Here is an 18,849-nt window from a genome sequence, read left to right on the forward strand (position 1 = left end):
TTGCGCTTCATTTAGATCGCTATTGTTCCACATTTCAAATTGCCTGTTGTACACAGTCAATTTGTTAAATAATTTTTCATGCGAATTGGGAATAAATTCGCGCAAAATAGCGCAAAATAGAGCACACATCGCTATTGTAAGCACAAAAACACAAAACGATGTTTATCATTAAAATTCATATTTTTCGCCATGTCGGTATATAGTGTGCACAGTTATACACGTTTCATTAATCAGATTGTGATTTATTTAACCGGATGGCCGATTTGTTAGTCGAATTTAAATTCATTGAAAAATTTGAATTTTTTTTTAGTTTTAATAATTGTCGATAAAGGGGATGAAACGCACATCGATGTGTTTTCTGATGCAGAAGTAAACCGCAGTGGACTTTTTTAACGCATCGTTCAGGACAATTTTAATAAATATTTTGGCGTAATATGGGCGCCACCCGTCTTTGTAAGTGTTCTTTCAGAACCTTGAACGCATTGACACTGCGAACTGAGATTGTTGAAATTACGTGAACGTTTTGAATACTCAACAGTAGATTGAAATCAATGAAAGTGAGGAAGAGGTATGTTACATTGGCTAGTTCATCTTAAACGTACAAACAATTTATGTCAAAATAATATGAAAATTAGTGCGTTTGAATGCCAAAACAACTATTTTGCTAAATAGTACGTGAAGAGATGTGAAAATTGTCAGTCCAAACCGTACCGACAAGTTCTTATTTACATTTCTTAAGTCATAAAAAGTCACTCAAGCATGTACCAACTTTTACTTTCTCATCATGTGAATAATTCATCTCAACTTTCAATTCACCTTCTATCCGTGCCACTAATTGTCACATCTATGAGTGTACAGGATCTCTTTCTTGGATCGAATATTTCACCATCCGGACACAGCATTTTCGTTACAGTAAATCCGTTCTTACGATTGCGTTCACAATACCAAAACATTGAGGCGTTAAATTTGTCTGCGAACAATACTCTCATGTGTTGAGCAAGAGAAGGAATTCAATTGAATTTTACCTGGGAAAAGGCCAGTACGAGAACACGGAAAGTATTCTGAGAATTCCAGTTTGTTCTTTAACGAATATTTTGTTTGAACACTTCGATTTGATTTTAATTGGTCCACATCACACTTCTTGTTGAAGCCATTGAATGTGAGGCCATTGGGACATTTCTTATGATTAACAATGAAACCATTGTCTTCCGGAGAGGGAGCGCAATGGTAAAACATTTTCGGATTTAGAAAATCTGAAATGATTTTCGCGTTTTTTTATGAGTAAGTTTTCAATTTCATAAATTATGTAAGTCAAGAGATGTGGTGGTCCTTAGGTTTGCGTGACATTTTTAAATTATCATACACTTTGCGTGCCACGGGGAAGTGGAAGTCTTGAAAATTCACAAAAGTTGCTAACTTTTCGTTACATTTGATTGCTCTAGTAACAAAATCTTTTAAAAATCGCCGCCTCGGACATGGGGTCGACGAATAGTATCGAAATATTGGATTTATATTTCAGTTCAGAAACTCTAAGTCATCCGTATATATCTTATTCATCCACACTACCTTCCCTTCCTATTGAATCATAAACGACATTTTTAGACCCGTACGAAGTACTGGGGTCTTATAGGTTTACGCATACGTTTGTAACACGTCGAATTGGACTCCCTGAGTAAGGGGAAACCTATTGTGGTTGTCCAGAGATGCCAAATCAGTGAAAAAAAAATGTCCGTCTGTCTGTCCGTTCTCTAATTTGAGTAAAACACATCCGATTTCTAAAATTCTTTTTTTTCCCGTTTGGTAGTATCAAAAGACAGGCTAAGTTCGAAGATGGGTGATTTTGGATCGCCTCCCGAGCTGTGGCCCAATAAGTGCTTTACGGTTTTTCGAAGATATCTCCGGATATTTAAACGTTACACTTGTAAGTGATACGTCAAATAAAAGGTATTTACAATACCTATCGATTTTTATGGAAATCGGATGACCGACTCGTGAGTTAGACCCCTTGGTGTGAACCAGGCACAGGGCGGCAAGCAGTTTTTGCTTGTAGGTCGGCCACATTTGAACATATTTCGTCTGTTTTAGCTTTACTAGATAGGTATTGACCGTACCAATCAGGGAAAAAAAAGTTTTTGAAATTATGTTCTCCGGAGCGTGAGCTAGGTCTCTTGGAGTGAGCTCTTATCTGGCTACTCGGCCGAACGTGGAGTATTTTGTCAATATCTGGGGTAAATTTTGACCGAATTTCATGAATTATTTTTTGTTTGAAAGGTATTAATAAATGTGAATCGTCGGTAAAATTTCCGGTATCCTAACAAAATGGCTGCCGGCGGCCATATTGGATTTTAGTAAAATAGAAATATCTTGGGAAAAATGATACTTAGAGAGTTTCTGTTAACATGGAAATAATTTGTTATGTGTGTGGGGTGTTTCAGGCATTCCATATATGGATATATATATATATCTATATTCACCTATATTGAGCTATATACAGGCATATAGAGCTATATAATAGCATATTCCTCTGTGAAATGTTTATTTACAGTGAAATATAGGTAAATATAGCGGTATATAGCTGTTTAAATAGGAATTTATGAAAGTTGACTTCGTACGGGGCTGTCTATATTGCCTCCGGCAATTTATTTGTATATGATAACAAGGCAAAGAAAGATAATGTAAGTGATTTTAAAGGGCGAATAGCTTTTCAGTAGAGAATGAAGTAAAAGAAATGAAGAGTTTCACAGTAAAGGCTTTTGATACGAATAGGTGTTTCGTACGGGTCGGCGTTAGCTATGTTTTTTTTGCAAATCGATAAAGAGTTAAATTCTTTATGAAAAGCTGTTCAACGACACATGCATTAAAAATTTAGCAGTGATAATGATGTATGCACACAGTACACATATTTGAAATTTATTGAAAATTAGTTTTAAAATGCGGTTCTCGAGTGGCTTTCATCGCTGACCAAACAATTTTGAGGCAGACAAAAAATAAAATTTTTTGTGAAGAATTTCCCATAAAACACATCGGGAAAATGGCTCTAACCGAGTAGAGGTTTTATTTTCAACAACAACAACAAACAGTTGGCACACTGGAAGTGGCACACGCTTTTAATCGAAGCCTCGCATACGTAATTTAACCGTTCCAATGTCCAATTTAATTTATTCTAAAGAAAAATTCGCAAAATTGGAAAGTTATGTTTGCACATGGCTTCTCGGATGTCGACATTATCAGACTCGAGTTTTTAATAAAAAAGAATAAATTTCCATAAATTCATCTACCTGGAAAGAATCCGTATTCTGCACAAATAAAATTGCCTGAATTTGGCGCTGTTGATTTTTGCATTGATTTCACATTTTCGTTTCGTTTATTCGGTTTGCTACTTGACGTGATAAGTAGGTCGTCGATATCACAACATTCTGCATGATTATTGTCGCGCAAAGTGGGTTCGTGATTGTTAGAATCATAGTCAATGATTGCCATGGCATTTCTTCCATCATTTCGTACTCGATCGTTCAAGTAGTTGTTATCACCTGCATTGCAATGAGGTTTACTTTTCCATTGCTTTATATAACTTTCCGGTGATGATTTTGTACATTCAATGAACAGCATGAACTTCAGTGCCACTACAAGGACAGTCGCTTTCATTTCCTGTTTTTTTTTAAATATATTTTTCTGATTGAAATGTTTGACGATTGCTGGGATTGTGTCGTAGAATCATCAGTTACGATGTCTCCAATTATAATGTCCGCATGGATCATTTAAAACATTTGTACAAAGAGAGATATTAAGTGGAAAGACCACCTTCATAAATGACCGAAGACATAAAGACTTGATCGATTGCCTATGCCACAATATGATGCATTTTTCATATCTGTTTTCATGCTAGTTATGTAGCAATCTTACGTAGTGTCCAATAACATTTTTTTGCAAAGGTCGATGTTTCACGATGGATCCTCCGATTATCTGATGTCAAAGTTGTTGTTTTTTTTCACCATCGCCACTGAGAAAGGCAATACTAAGGGAATGTTCATGAATGACTTTCTGTTTTTTTAGGGAGCTGCGGGAAATGGCGAATTTGTACCAAGAAAAAAATGGAAGAACCCATCTTGGGTGCTAAAGTTGCTTATAGAAATAAAATGTGTGACCCTCCCAAATACTTCCTACCATAATATTTGTCATGGAAAAAAGCAGTAAGACTGAGGAATTGAAAATTTAAATCTGATGACAGCAGACGTCATTTATGAACGTTCCTTAGACAATATGGTGACAGTAGGAAAACACCATTGTACAATGAATATAAGAGTGTAGACGTAGATATCTACTCTAATTGAACATAAAAGCGACAGATTTCCTTCAGCGTTAATAGCAATGATTTCAACAACATCCACGAATTCACCATTGATCAGACATTTATATTCCTAGAATCGAATAAATCAAAATTATTTTATCGATGCAATATGCACAATTTGTACATTCACGAATTCTATAGAAATGTATTATTTTCTCGAAAGAGCATTCGTACGAAATGTATAAATCAAACTATTGCTACATTAACCGATAAATTTAATAAAAAGATCCTTTTATCAGACACATATTTATACAGACATACAATTTATTTAGTATTTTAGTCTGGTTCATAGCGTAACAAACATTTTTCGATATTATACGCCAGGACAGTGAACTCATATTTTACAAATCTTCGTCGTCACAATTTGACCATTCTCTTGACTGTCTTATTTGGGTAACGATATGTTGAATATGTTTTGAAAGTGCTGTAATGAATTTTAGCCACGAAAAAATAGCTTACAGTAAACGTCAGTGAAATTTAGCATGAGTTTGCTTCAGCTGTTTTTCAGCTGGTCCACTCATACAAACAAAACTTCTCATCCGTCTTTATATGGCTTTACCACAACCACAAGTGTATAAATGTAACTATTTCACCCGTATAAAGACGTATAAGTTCTTTTGATTGCATGATTGGATCAGCTGAAGAAAATCCATGTCTGAATTTCACTGACGTCGACTGTTAATTATTTTGCCCAGTGGGAGGGTTGCAGCCCATGTCGAAGGCAAGGGCTGCATTCACACAAATAAACACACTTGAAATAAAAATGTTGTCAGCACCACTGAGATTCAGATTCCCCTTTAAGTCGCTAGTGCTAAAAAGACATCCATTTCAATATCCATTAAATAAATCCATTGATATTTCGACACTCACTTACATTTTCAATGTGAGAATTAAGGCTCAGAACGTCAGAACAGATTACCTGAACCATATATGATTACCCTCTACCTGACTTAGACCTGAACAAACCTTGTCTGATACCTGGTAGGCTCCTTACCTAATATGTATGACAAAACTGTCAGAATGACAGATCAAGTTCAGAACAAGTGAGGTTCGTTTTCTGGAATGAACTGACTTGATCTGAATTTTTTGGTTGAAGTGAATTTTTTTTAATATGGTTAGCATCGAGCTATAGTGACACAGAATTTCTTACAGACGACCAATATGGCAACACATAAAATTTTATCAGATTGGTGCCATCTGGTTACGGTGACATGGGATTCAAAACCAGACTAACTTTTATTGAATTTATTTCATGAAAGGAATGCATTACGATGGAACGATAAAATGTCGTTGTCAGAAATAGGGCAGTAAAATAAGAAAATTCAAATATGATTTTTAGCAGTTACCTTAAGGAGAGAGGGAAAAAACATGTGAAAGAATTGAAGAATCAACGAATAAATAAATGTTTGAATAGAAGTCGTAGCTATTTTATAGCTGATGCTTCACACGTCTACAGCAGACTTTTATTTTCAAGTGAATGTACAATTTTAAGTTTGTGCTTCCGAAAGTTGAAATCCGGACGTTGAGACGTCATTTGAAAATGTTTCGTTATTTATATTTATGAAGAAGAAGACATTACTGCACGAAGATTTCATAACTTTTCCGAAGAAAATTGTAGATTTAGTTTGATGAACTAAAGGAATTCTTGTACATACTTGAACCAACTGTTAAACACACCACAAACCGAACATATATCCATCCACTCTATTATGCATAATGTTGTCTAGTAAGTATGTTAACTGAATGTATATAAATATAGCTGTGCATGTTGTCTTGCAAGTACAAATTTGACAAATCATTTAAATTTCGAATTATTCTTGAATGGCATGGGTTTAATTTAAATGTTTGAACACACAAATTTCAATTAGTCAGGAATTTTAATAACACTTTTTTGTGCTGTGACGAACATTCACATATATGTAGGAGACAGAGACTATTTTTGAGAAATACCTCGAGAAATCGTTGAGGAATGGTATTTGAGGAATCTGAGGGTATTTTCGAGATTGTGGAAGAAATTTGGTATGATATTTGGGGCTCCGATTTATCAAAATAGTTACTGTTAGGACACGTGATCACATAAGGTCATATTATTCTATCCAAAATTGCGAAGACAGTGAGAATATCTACAAAAAATTGAAAATTTGTCATCGATTCAAAAAATATCAAACAGCCGAGCGCAATAAAGTCGACATTTCCAGAATTTGTACCGTTTTTTTAAACATGACACGTATCGTGATAATAATAATTGAATCTGTTACTTCATCTGTTAGTTGCATCGCCTACTTTTTAATACAAAATCTTGTACTTCATTCGTTTTACTACACATTTCTTTAGCCGCATTCCAACGCTTATTTATGTCGATGCTGACGATAACAAATGGTTAACAGACTTTGAATGTGACGTGGTGAGTCGTATTGAAGCCAAACCAATAAAAAAACAGAAGTCTGCACGAATTAGTCGTTAATGAATCCGTTGACAAACATGATGAGACACTACAAAATAATCACATACGGTCGGATACAACACTAAAGGTTGCATAACGTTTCAGATGAGATTTCGAGTGACAACAAATAGAATTTCCTATTCCATTATTTTCTCATCAAATTAAGGTCATCCATACACACATCATCATCGATAACATCATTGTCAATAAAAAACCATTTTTTATTGCTCCTACTCTTGATGATTGAAATAAAAAAACAATTTATCAAAAAAAGAACTGAAGAGCAAAACATTGATTACGACTAGTCTCCGTGTGTGCGATACATGCGTGCCCGTTGTGTGTCCCGTCGTTGCAGACATAAAATTTATAGAAATACAATAAGAGACGGAATGTTCCTTGTTGTCGAATAAATTGGACTTTCAAATGAGAGACATACTCATGCCTGTGTGGTGGTACCCCGTTCCTCCATCTAGCCGACAGAAAAAAGAAAGAAAAAAAAACAGAAATTTTTGGTTGTAATATACGCACAAGGAGATATTCATCTATCTTGATAAGGTTTTTATTTGCGTCCATAAAAATATGGAAAATTGGAACGAAAATCGTTTTGTTTGGAATTTGTTTTTCATTTTGTATCTCATTTTTCGAGTTGAAATGTTTGAGCATGTTGGTGGTATTCCATATATACAAATCCTTCTCCAGTTGCTAATGGGACTTTGAATTCTTGTGTGTAAGTGGAGGAATGGTTTATGAATAAAATTGAGCTTATTTCCTATTTCACCAGAAAAAAAAACATTTTTTTTCGAATACCAACAATTGCTGGGTCTGTATGGAAATTGGGAAACGGAAACGTTGTTGCCATTTTCTGTAAGTTGGTCGTGTTTAGTCGGAAATTAGCATAATCTTGTCATTTACAGCGATGTTTTCTGTTCATTTAAAAGTTTTGTTACAAACAGAAGAAAAAACTTAATTCTGAATTCAGTTGAAGTGATAACTCAATTATTTAAAAATCATCTATTTGGCGAGCGGAACATCTACTATACAGAATGGAGTTTGAAATTTGATTCCATTTGAAGGGGTGACGCTCTTCTTGAAGTAAATCGAATGAATAGAAGCAACGACACCGCCATTCCTTACAAATTCTCCAACGCTTTTTTTATAAGTGGACGATCTTCAGCAAATTTTCTATCATCAGTGAAAACCCTCAAAAGTGTAAAATGTGACGCAAGTCCTTGTGGACTCAAAAAATATTTTGGAGCAAAAGTTGAGAATTTTTAAATCTGTTCCACAATCTACGATAAAATATTGTTTTTCTTGTAATGGGATTTACGTCATAAAACGGCAGCATTGATCGAACCCCAATTAGCGTAATATTGCGTGTGTTTCTTCTTTAGGTTTCTTTCAATCATGTACTTCGATGAATAGTTATTTCAGGTCTGGTTGTATTCGTCTTTTTTTACCGAACACCTCAAGATTTTGTTTCACTTATCGATATTCTACTGTAAGGGTAAGAGCATAGAGTAGCACAGTCCAACCCTTGATCAAAATTATTGTAACGATGTAACGGATAATCAGTTGCACCCGTGCAACATGTTTTCAACTCTCTCATCACCTATATTCATGTGAAGTGCCTCTTCATCGGGGTTATATGAATAAAAACGAAGTTACGCAAAAAATCGATAGAATTTCAATGGTGAACCACCTTCAAAAGATGAAAGAATACTTTTAATATTGATACAATTATGATCGTTATGGGTGTATACATATACAACACAACCATTAACATAGCACTGTTCCTAGCATTGACATGGAAAATATTAGGATGATAATGAAATCACGATTGGGGCTCTTCGTTTCGTTTTTAAAAATAGATGACTCCTTAACGTTGGATGAGTTAAGACAAATCCTTTTCAAACAATCAGGGCTTATTATTGGGAATTTTTTAAGAATTTTTTAAGAATTTTTAAGAATTTTTGAGAATTTTAGGAATTTTTAAGTATTTTTAGGAATTTTTCAGAATTTTTTAAGAATTTTTTTGTTTTTGCTGTAAACAAAATTCATGCAATTCATTTGCTAATTACGGTTATAAAATCGAACAATTCAATATTTAATTTTATCGGATGAAGTTGTGAAGTTGTAAGGTCGCTTGACTGAAGACTGAATAAGTTTTCCAATAATTGCAGTCCCAGTTTTATTACCATTTTTAAATAAGCTGGTGTTTTTAAGAACACAAAATTAAAGACAGATGAAAAAGCGATACAAGAATGGTCTATTTGCTACATCATTAATTGTGTTTCTCTTTTATTTCCACTGGCCGTTTAGAAAACTCAAAATTAATTTAATTTTCTGAAGAAACAAATAGAGCTGTGAGTTGAAGGTTCAGAATGATATCAGAATGTATCACCTTACATGTGAACTTCATTAAATGAGTCCATAACCACCTTATTTGATATTGGATATTGGACTGGATAAACTTTATTTCCGTTAAAATTGGAAACAAAAAAACTGCCTCAAAAATCTTTCGAGTAAGTCGACTTACTCACATATTTGACATAGTAAAGAATACAAGCCAGATAGCGAATAGGGCAAGTATGGTATTTTTGGAAAGGTGCGGTCTCAGACTATGAGATGTAGTAGCAACTGAAGCTTTTCCCATCAGTGGATGAGCTAGACATGACCAGAAAGCTTCCCGATGGTGAAAAAATTAGTGAAAGTTGTCCACATTCACAACTTTCCATACATTTCCATTAAAAAATCTGAGAAATGTGGGCACCCAGAAGCAAGTTTTTTAAGATTTTTTGAAAAAATTGAAAAACCCACTCTCAGTTTTTTGATATGTTAAATGGGATGTGCTAGCTTTCATTTTAACCCAATAAAATGAAAAATCGGTTGGGGTGCTCATTGACAAAACCATAAAATTGGACTTTGATGCCTCACACTTACTCACAGCTACAACCTTTCGACCCGACGATACTTTTATTAGAATCGTCTGTCAATTCTCTACAAACTACCATTAGATAAACCATCGGGGTAAAATTTTCTGAAATAGTCATGATTTTGAAATTTTGAAATTTTCTTAGAGTCGCCCCGAGCCGGAGAGGTTGTTTAAAAAAAACATCTTCAACGAAATGATCACTTTGAAATTCCCTATCGATAGCACCATAAACGTCCGGAAACAAAAATGGTGTATCCGATTCCAAAAAATTTTCACCATATACGAACCTAACCTCATGATTTCATTCTCCATCGATTAAAACCAAAATTTTGAAAATCAGTAGGTAAAGAATTACTTGAGTTATCGCGGTAACAAGTGAACTGATGTTTTCTGTTTTTAACGTTTTAAGCCAATGTAGAACATTTTCAAAATATCATATTGAACTTGTCGTTACGGACATTTAAGGTTATTTTGCATAAACCCTGACTTTCAGTCAAGGTAGTAAACGAAAAATGTAATCATATTACAGTCGAAGAAATATAAGATACTGGCAATACAATCCAATCAATGCTAGTTATCCCACATTCATTACCAATGTTACGATATTTATGTATGTATAGTATATGTATTATAACTTGTAAATCGCATGTGGATTAAATAACATCGTTGAAAAAACCGAAATCTATTTTTCTTCGACTGTAAATGCAAAATATTTTTTAAGAATTTGTAAGAATTTTGTAAGAATTTTTTAAGAATTTTGTAAGAATTTTTTGAGAATTTTTTAAGAATTTTTAAGAATTTTTAAGAATTTAAAGAATTTTTTAAGAATTTTTGAGAATTTTGAGAAATTTTAGAATTTTTTAAGAATTTTTAGAATTTTGAGAACTGAAATTCCCAATAATAAGCCCTGCAAACAATTAGTAGAGCTAGTAGAGCTTCCAAATTTGACGCTTGCGTTTATGCTGGGAACAGTGCTATGCTATTAACCATTAGAAAAGTTTCGTTAAGACTCTTATCTCCGAGCAGTGGTGAAATGGAAATATTAACAAACACGAAGCTGTTAATCATTCAAATAGTTTAAAAAGTTTGCCCTCTTTTCACTGAAGAAAATAACTCTTAATAAACATTAATTTTCAATTATTCTGCTTACCGATGAAAATTGCAGGGAACTTGGTGCAGAGAGAAAAAAACTAAAAATTTAATCAAAGTTTGTTAAAAAAAACACAAAAAAATCTGGTGCAAAACTTTAATTTACCATCAGTTATGCCATCTAAAAAGTTTAATTCGTCACCACTTTATGTGCATTGCGATTTTTTAATTATTTTTCCAATGAAATTCGCAAAAAAAAGAAATTCTAATTAAGTTCTAAAATAGAAACATGATGCCAGCACATTTCATGTTTATTAAAATTGAAATGAAACCAATTCGAGATTATTTACTACATGGATAGATATTCTGTGCATAAATATAACGGCATTCCAGGGATTGTTCACAAATTACATTCCAAACCAACTCTAATTAGAAGAGGTACCCCCGTCATACTGATGGAAACTGTCCTTTCCATCTAGTTGACAAAACAATTGCATGAACAATTAAAAACCTTTTTAGCTGTTACTGTAAAACACTGAAGGTAATACAATTCCTCAGTGTGAATTGGGAACGTAGTTTATGTTGTTCTTAGAGCGTACCTTTTTTATTCATCCATCATTTCATATCGACAACAACAACAACAACAACAACAACAACAAATAAGGGAAAAGCTCTGACCGGTGTTCTCTTATTATAGCTAAATGATAGTCAAACTAAAGAAGTACAAGATTTTCTTATAAGACACTAGATGGTACATTCAACTAAATGCTCAGTAAATTTTGTTGATTTTAATGAAATCGTACTGTAGGAAGAGGATATTTACTCCCATGTTTAGCCGGAAGTAGGGTCCTGTAATTTATAGGGCATATTTCAGTAAACGTAAACATTTTCCTATATTTTCACAAATTTTTACATATTTTCGGGAAATTTGGGGACAATATGCGATAACTTAAGAAAATTTGGGAAAATATTTTTTACAAAAGTAGTCGCTGGTAATATATGATCAAGTGAACGTTTACATGGGCGGAAAAACGAGAAAATATTCAAATAAAACAATCCTTAGAGAACCATTTGAAAACTTTTAAAAATCCTTTCATTAGAAAATCCTCAAAAAATCTGTGGAAATACAAGAAAATCCTCAAAAATTAATGGAAACATTTGAAAATTCAGCAAAAACAGTAAAAACAATCCTCTTAAAATCATAGAAAACCCTCAGAAAATCTTGTTAAATCCTCCGAAGATTTTCTTTTTGAAAATCATTTGTTAACAAAACTTACCAATATTTTCCCCTCGCACTACTTTATAAGGAAAAGTATGTTGCTGCGCTCCCAAGTTCACCCGAAAGTGGTGCTTCGTAATTTATGTGCTCGGATAAAAGTCTGGCATTACCTTCTCTATGTGTTAGGCAAAGATAACTGTGCCATAACAAACGAACTATCAACGCGTGAGAATAGCTTGACGACGTCATTAATGAACGAACCCTAGCCAGACACAAAACTACAACGTATAAATCTTTTCAATAAAATCGTATTCTAACCATGCCCTTTTTTAAGCTCCACATTACTTAAGATTAGGGTTTCCCTTTGTGTTCATACATGGAAAATGGAAATAAACGAAAATATTATTGTGGAAAAGGAAGAACTATAACCAGAAAAACAATATTATGAATTAATGTTTTCGAGTAAATCAAGATAAACGAAATGTGCAAAATGAGCCTATGTATGTATGGTATGTGTGTGGTGTTTTTCTTCTCTGTTTTTGGTTAAGATTAGGAGTTAGAAAATGAAAATAAATAAATTATATTGAGTAGGCGTTGAGGAGGGTCTTGATTTTAGATATTAGGGATAATATTATCCGGTCGTGGCGTCACGTAAAATATGTTTTGTTTTTGTGACTTTTACGGTGGCTAACCTCTTTTTCGAGTCAGATATTTATTCGATTGTGTTGAGAAAAAGGTGGTATTAGTTAAGGTGAGTCAACAAACTATTTCGGAATTTGTGACTACTTTCTGTCGTCCGGATTTCTACATATTTATCTGGGATGTGATGTGGTGAAATATAAAGAAATAAAGGGAAGTAGTACATTGATGATTAAATATGCTTAGCACGTTCTGGTATTAGAGCTATTAGAGTTAATAGCGTAATTTTTTCTCTGAAAGAGACAGTGTTTTCATAGATCTCGAAATATTAAACTCGGGTTTATGAATTAAAAATTCGCGGGAATGGGTTCGAGAATGGGAATGCATTTTACAACCTTTTCTACTTCTACCAAAGTACTCATAGCGACAAAGCCAATTATCTAAATCTGTCAATAACAGAGTTTATTTCTGTTCCTGTTCGGATGTTAGATAATAGTCAAATTTTGATTAATTTCAATGGATTTTCAAGAATCTCTGCACGATTTTCTAAAAGATTTTTTGTTTTAAAAGGATTTTTCTCTGTTTTCCATGGATTTTCTTTGATTTCCAAGGATTTTCGTTGATTTCAAAAGAATTTTCTGAAAATCTGAAGTAATGTTTGAGGATAATCAATCATTAAATCTTTTAGTGTTGGATTCAAAATCTTTTACTTCGTTCATTTTAACATTCATTTTCCTATGTGAGACCTCATTACCCGTAGATCATCGTTCATTTTAGACGTTGCTATGGATAATTAAAATAAATAGCCTCGATGAATGTTGGATCTCGAACGGTAATGGTTTTCATTTGCAATCGAAGTGCTCGGTTAAATTAAAAGAACAATCGAATTGGCACTGATTTGTGGAAGTAAAAATAGTTTTCCTCAGAATAAATACGAACGTTGAAAGGGCAACACGCCCGAATTAAGTGTTTATCCTCAAATCCCCCAAAGTCCACATCCTATTCGAAGAAACTAGAGTCTAGCTGGTAGCTAGTCGTACTGGTTAGTGTTGAAGAATCAACATTTGGCGCCCCCGGGTGGACTTTTGGGGCTGGTGATTTTGTAATGGGAAAGTGAAAATCGTTACGTAATCGTCAATTGGTGTACGAGTAACGTTTTTTCCATGGTAAATGGCTCAACATTGACTGTCACAGCGAAGCAATATTGACTGTAGGAGCGAAGCAACATTGTCTGAAAAAAGCAGCAATTCGGTTGTCACAGCGAAGCAGCAATTCGGTTGTCATAGCGAAGCAGCAATTTGGTTGTCCGAAGAAGAAAAGGTTGGTCGATTCCGTAAAGCCGAAGAAGGTTGGTCGATTCCGTAAAGCCGAAGCAGTGTTGGTTGGTTGATTCCGTAAAGCCGAAGAAGAAAAGGTTGGTGGATTCCGTAAAGCCGAAGAAGGTTGGTCGATTCCGTAAAGCCGAAGCAGTGTTGGTTGGTTGATTCCGTAAAGCCGAAGAAGAAATGGTTAGTCGATTCCGTAAAGCCGAAACAGTGTTGGTTGGTTGATTCCGTAAAGCTGAAGAAGAAAAGGTTGGTCGATTCCGTAAAGCCGAAGAAGAAAAGGTTGGTCGATTCCGTAAAGCCGAAGAAGGTTGGTCGATTCCGTAAAGCCGAAAAGTTCGTAAATTTGATTGAAAGCATTCGATTGGTCAAGACGCGTGTCGATTTTGGTCATTCGATCAGATTTATCAGTCCGAAGAAGAAGTGGTTGGTTGATTCCGTAAAGCCGAAGAAATTGGTCGTCGATAGAGACAGTAGACAATTGGTTGTCGATAGAGACACTGGACAATTGGTAGTCGATAAAGGACAGCTACGACGAAGTGGGATCCGTTCAAGATTTATGTATTTTTACTATCGTAAAAATAGTGGGATGATGTTGGATCTCGAACGGTAATGGTTTTCATTTGCAATCGAAGTGCTTGGTTAAATTAAAAGAACAATCGAATTGGCACTGATTTGTGGAAGTAAAAATAGTTTTCCTCAGAATAAATACGAACGTTGAAAGGGCAACACGCCCGAATTAAGTGTTTATCCTCAAATCCCCCAAAGTCCACATCCTATTCGAAGAAACTAGAGTCTAGCTGGTAGCTAGTCGTACTGGTTAGTGTTGAAGAATCAACACTTAATTCGGGCGTGTTGCCCTTTCAACGTTCGTATTTATTCTGAGGAAAACTATTTTTACTTCCACAAATCAGTGCCAATTCGATTGTTCTTTTAATTTAACCGAGCACTTCGATTGCAAATGAAAACCATTACCGTTCGAGATCCAACAATGAAGTTACCCTAAGCAGCGCTCACACTAAGTTTAGAAAATTTGTAACTGTCAGAAACTTACCAGTTTATTTGCTTTTCTCTTATCGCAATCGTCTGAAAAAGAAAATGAAGATGAAATTAGTTCAAAGAGTCAATCAATAAGATAAAGTTTAAATCTTTAAACACTGGAAATTATCCGCGTTTATTTGTTATATAAGGTCAAATAATTGAGGCTTTTCATTGTACAATCAACACGAAAATAAAATATCCATTCATGAGGATATGTTATTTGCATAACTTAAGACTAGGTTCGCGAGATCATGAAAGAAGAGCGTTTACATCAAGCAAGATACATATTTGACATATAATATTTAAGTCAATATTTTCAAACATTTTTTACGAACTGTGTAGACAAAGGTAATCTTTTACAGGCGGGAAACACATCAAATCAAATCTATTACTTTATTTGGTCTAAGAATTTTCGAAAGATTAATTTCAAATCTTTTACTTCATTTCTTTGAACATACGTTTTGCTATATAATACCACATTAGTCATATCTTGTCGTTTACTCCTGAAGTCATTATCGATAACAGATGACCGCCCGTAACAGGTCAAACGGTAGTCCTCTTTTTCAAAAATGTCTCGCTTTATTAATTATTTTTAATGAGAACCAACTTCGGTGTAATCCACCATGGTTCTATCGACTGAGTTAATCACTTTGACATTTCATTCGAATTATACATTTTATAAAATGAAAGTGAAGGTAGTTCACATACGATTATTCCACGTCTAAGGGTCAACGTTCCAAGCCAGTTAAACCAAAACAGCGAAGCATCACGATATCAATTTTCCTACTCTTCGTTCAGAAAAATTCCTATAAACGAATACAATGAAGCGTACCGTCTTTTGCTATAGTTTTTTTTTATCGAAACAGAGACGTAAGTAAATGTATTCGGTGCATAAGTAAACATAGAATAAAATTCTGAATAAAATGCAAACACATTTATGTATACAACCCGAGCGAAAGTCAACTCTCGTTGATTCGTTTGAATATTTCATAAGGTTTGCCGGTTCAAGGCTTCACCTTAAAAATCATCATAATGGAAATAGAAATCATTATAGCATTCAGCATTTGTGTTTCACTGAGAAAAATGTGGAGGGCGAAAGATTAGATTTTAGGGATTTTAGTGCAGAAGGTTCTGTTTTTGACATACAGGAAAGGCAATTAAATTTCTGGCGAAATTTATATCAGCTGAATTTTATCTGATTTACACAAACACAACTGGCTGCTCATGCGTGTATTAGATCCGTATAAACACTCATAATCAGTTTTCTATTACTGAACCTGATGAAAATCAGCTGAAGCAAACTTGGGCTCAAATTTTATTGCATTTTCCCGCATCATATTTGCCTGACATTTAACTGCCATTAACTATGCAAAAAGTCCTTTATTTGACATATTTTTAAACTGATTTAATGCTGGGAGCGCGTTTTAATTCTCTAAATGTGAAAAATGTTCGTTGTACACACACCGACCAGATTTCTCATTTTTCACCGTGTTATTGAAGCAACGGTACTGTGTCGTTTTATGTAAATAGCCATCTCGTTTTCTTAATTTGAAAAACAAACGCCGAACAATCGACAATATAATACCAAACAACACTAAAAGTTCCAGAGAAATACTCCCACGAAAAAGTTTCGTATTTAACTTTTCCACCAACAAATTATTTCCTTTCCTACTCTTTTCTAGAATTTTGTAATTTTGAAGAACCCACACTTGAAATATATGTACAAAATTCGGTCGGGCATATATATCGATAAAATAACAACCGATTCTCTAAGTCAACAATAAAATTGTTGGGCACCAACTTAAAGGTCATGATTTCCTCTTTCTCTTTCTTTCCAGTCAAATAAATATACGTAACAGGATCGATTGATTTGAAAAGTTAATATTTCTTGTTGTCGGAGAAATTTCCGTACATTTCCAATATCATTACATTCTTCTATTGTGTCGTTCGTCTACCATCTACTACACTGTATATAAAATGTAATATTCTGTAAGCATAAACTATATGTGATTGGACTTGGCTGGTTAAACTCATCGATTTGTGATGAATGTTTATTCAGCAAAGAATCTCTGATATATCAGTTTACACATTTTGTTACATTAGGATCCATGATAGTACTTCAAGTCGTGTCCTTGATTTTTTTTTTTTATGTGGAAGGCTTGAAAGAAATGTTCTTCAAGTTTCATGCGCCTTCTAAGAAATATATCATTTAGATCCGAGTACACTAAAATTACAACAAAATTTGCAGCTCGAGCCGAAGACACAGTAGTTGTTTATTATTTACTCATTATAACCACCGCAAAATGAGCCATTACTTCATTGACATGAGCGTAGTGAGTGAAATAGTCACACCTAGAATTAAAAAAAATCTGAAGGAAGTAGATGATGTCAAGAAACACAATACATTAAGCGAGGATATTTAAAGCTTTTCCACTCAAAACGCTATTCTAAAATTAATTTTATCACAATAATAACACCCTCACTCTTACCCTTACTTTCTATGTAACACTTACTCATAGATATTCTAATAGTCGCTTATCAAATTACATATGCTCGTTTTATGACTTTCTCGGATGTTTTTAATATCCTCTAACCAACCAATTAACATCGTAAGATATTTTACCAAAAATTTAATTTAGGGATTCCAGGGAATTTTTATGAATTTTAAGAACTCATTTCCTTGGTTGTATACGTTTCGAAGTAACTTATAAAAAAATCGGTCCATTTTGGAGGCATGCCATAGAACAGTTTTTTGCTAAGAATCATATTTTTCGTCGATTAAAAAAAAACTTGTCTGGATGCTCTAGTCTAATTAACCATTTTGCTTTTTTTCCCTATCAGTTTACACACATTTCTCCTAATAAATTTTAAATTTTACGAATCGTAGGCTCTTTAAATTTCATATCTGCATAAGAGTTTTCGTTTTATCTTTCGTTAGAAAACAAAGTCAACGTGTGGGATATGTTCCTCGCCTTCGGCTCAAAATATAACCTTTTCACACATCTTAACAAAAAATGTTCCTTCAAGACAGTAAGCTACTGCGCTGGTGGAAAAACCTACCTTTTTGGCGAGCTAAGCTCGCGGGAAATTTTTTGAGCCAATCTAAAACCAGCGGGAAGTAATTAGGGTCACTTTTATTCACAAAATTGGGAAGTAATTAGACGAAGCCGAATCTTCGTTTTTGTATCTATAAACGAGAATTCAACCCACATTTCAGCATTACGAACATGAACACAAAGAATATTTTTCCCCTTATCCAAATTCGCTGTACTTCCAGGTAGCCGGTAAAATTTGACAAAATTTCCGGGTGAATCATCAACTTTCCAACAGATCGACAAGTCAGAATCCTTTGCAGACTTCCGGTTTTAAGGGCTTTGGATTTCCCGGTATCTTAGGTAACGCAGATAAGAATTTTTCGCAACCCCACCGACCCTTATCACAAAATCGTAATCATTGAAATCATTTTAAAGACAAACGTTGAAATTCAGCTGAAATTCTTACAACTTGAGTGTTGATTGGGGATGTGACAAATTTTATAAAAGACAACTTTTACTTCAGCTTTGGTCTCCAAATTTAAAATTTGCTCAAGTTCATTCATAATATCCGACCTGTGCTTTTTTGAAGCTATCAGTAAATACAACTGCAATTAAGGTCACAGAGACTTACTTGCAACTATATCAAGACAAGAAATTTCTGTTTCTTGTTGTTGTAAGTAGCGACGACGAGAACCTACTAACTCTTCTAAAAAAATTTCATAGATATGAATGTCCGATTGTTGGACTGTTGGACACTTGTTTTTTTGTGTGAAGTAAC

The 18,849-nt window shown here is 34.2% G+C and overlaps 2 protein-coding genes across 12 annotated transcripts in view; one reads left to right on the top strand and one right to left on the bottom strand.

Annotated features, from left to right (window-relative positions):
- The window catches only part of LOC119076463 (pseudouridine-metabolizing bifunctional protein C1861.05), a 181,049-nt gene that overhangs the window by 47,612 nt on the left and 114,588 nt on the right, over positions 1–18,849 (top strand). The gene's annotated exons all lie outside the window — the stretch shown is intronic.
- LOC119076470 overlaps positions 1–18,849 on the bottom strand; it is a 103,029-nt gene that overhangs the window by 34,794 nt on the left and 49,386 nt on the right. For 10 of the 11 annotated variants that reach the window (XR_005087630.1, XR_005087628.1, XR_005087629.1 and 7 more), the window contains exon 2: positions 15,050–15,081. The exons of the other annotated variant lie outside the window; for it this stretch is intronic. The gene's annotated coding sequence lies outside the window, so the exon portion shown is untranslated. The remainder of the gene's footprint in view (positions 1–15,049; positions 15,082–18,849) is intronic. 11 annotated transcript variants of the gene reach the window in all.

The sequence above is a fragment of the Bradysia coprophila genome, unplaced genomic scaffold, assembly GCF_014529535.1.
Source record: "Bradysia coprophila strain Holo2 unplaced genomic scaffold, BU_Bcop_v1 contig_232, whole genome shotgun sequence".
In the NCBI taxonomy this organism is placed as follows: Eukaryota; Metazoa; Arthropoda; class Insecta; order Diptera; family Sciaridae; genus Bradysia; species Bradysia coprophila.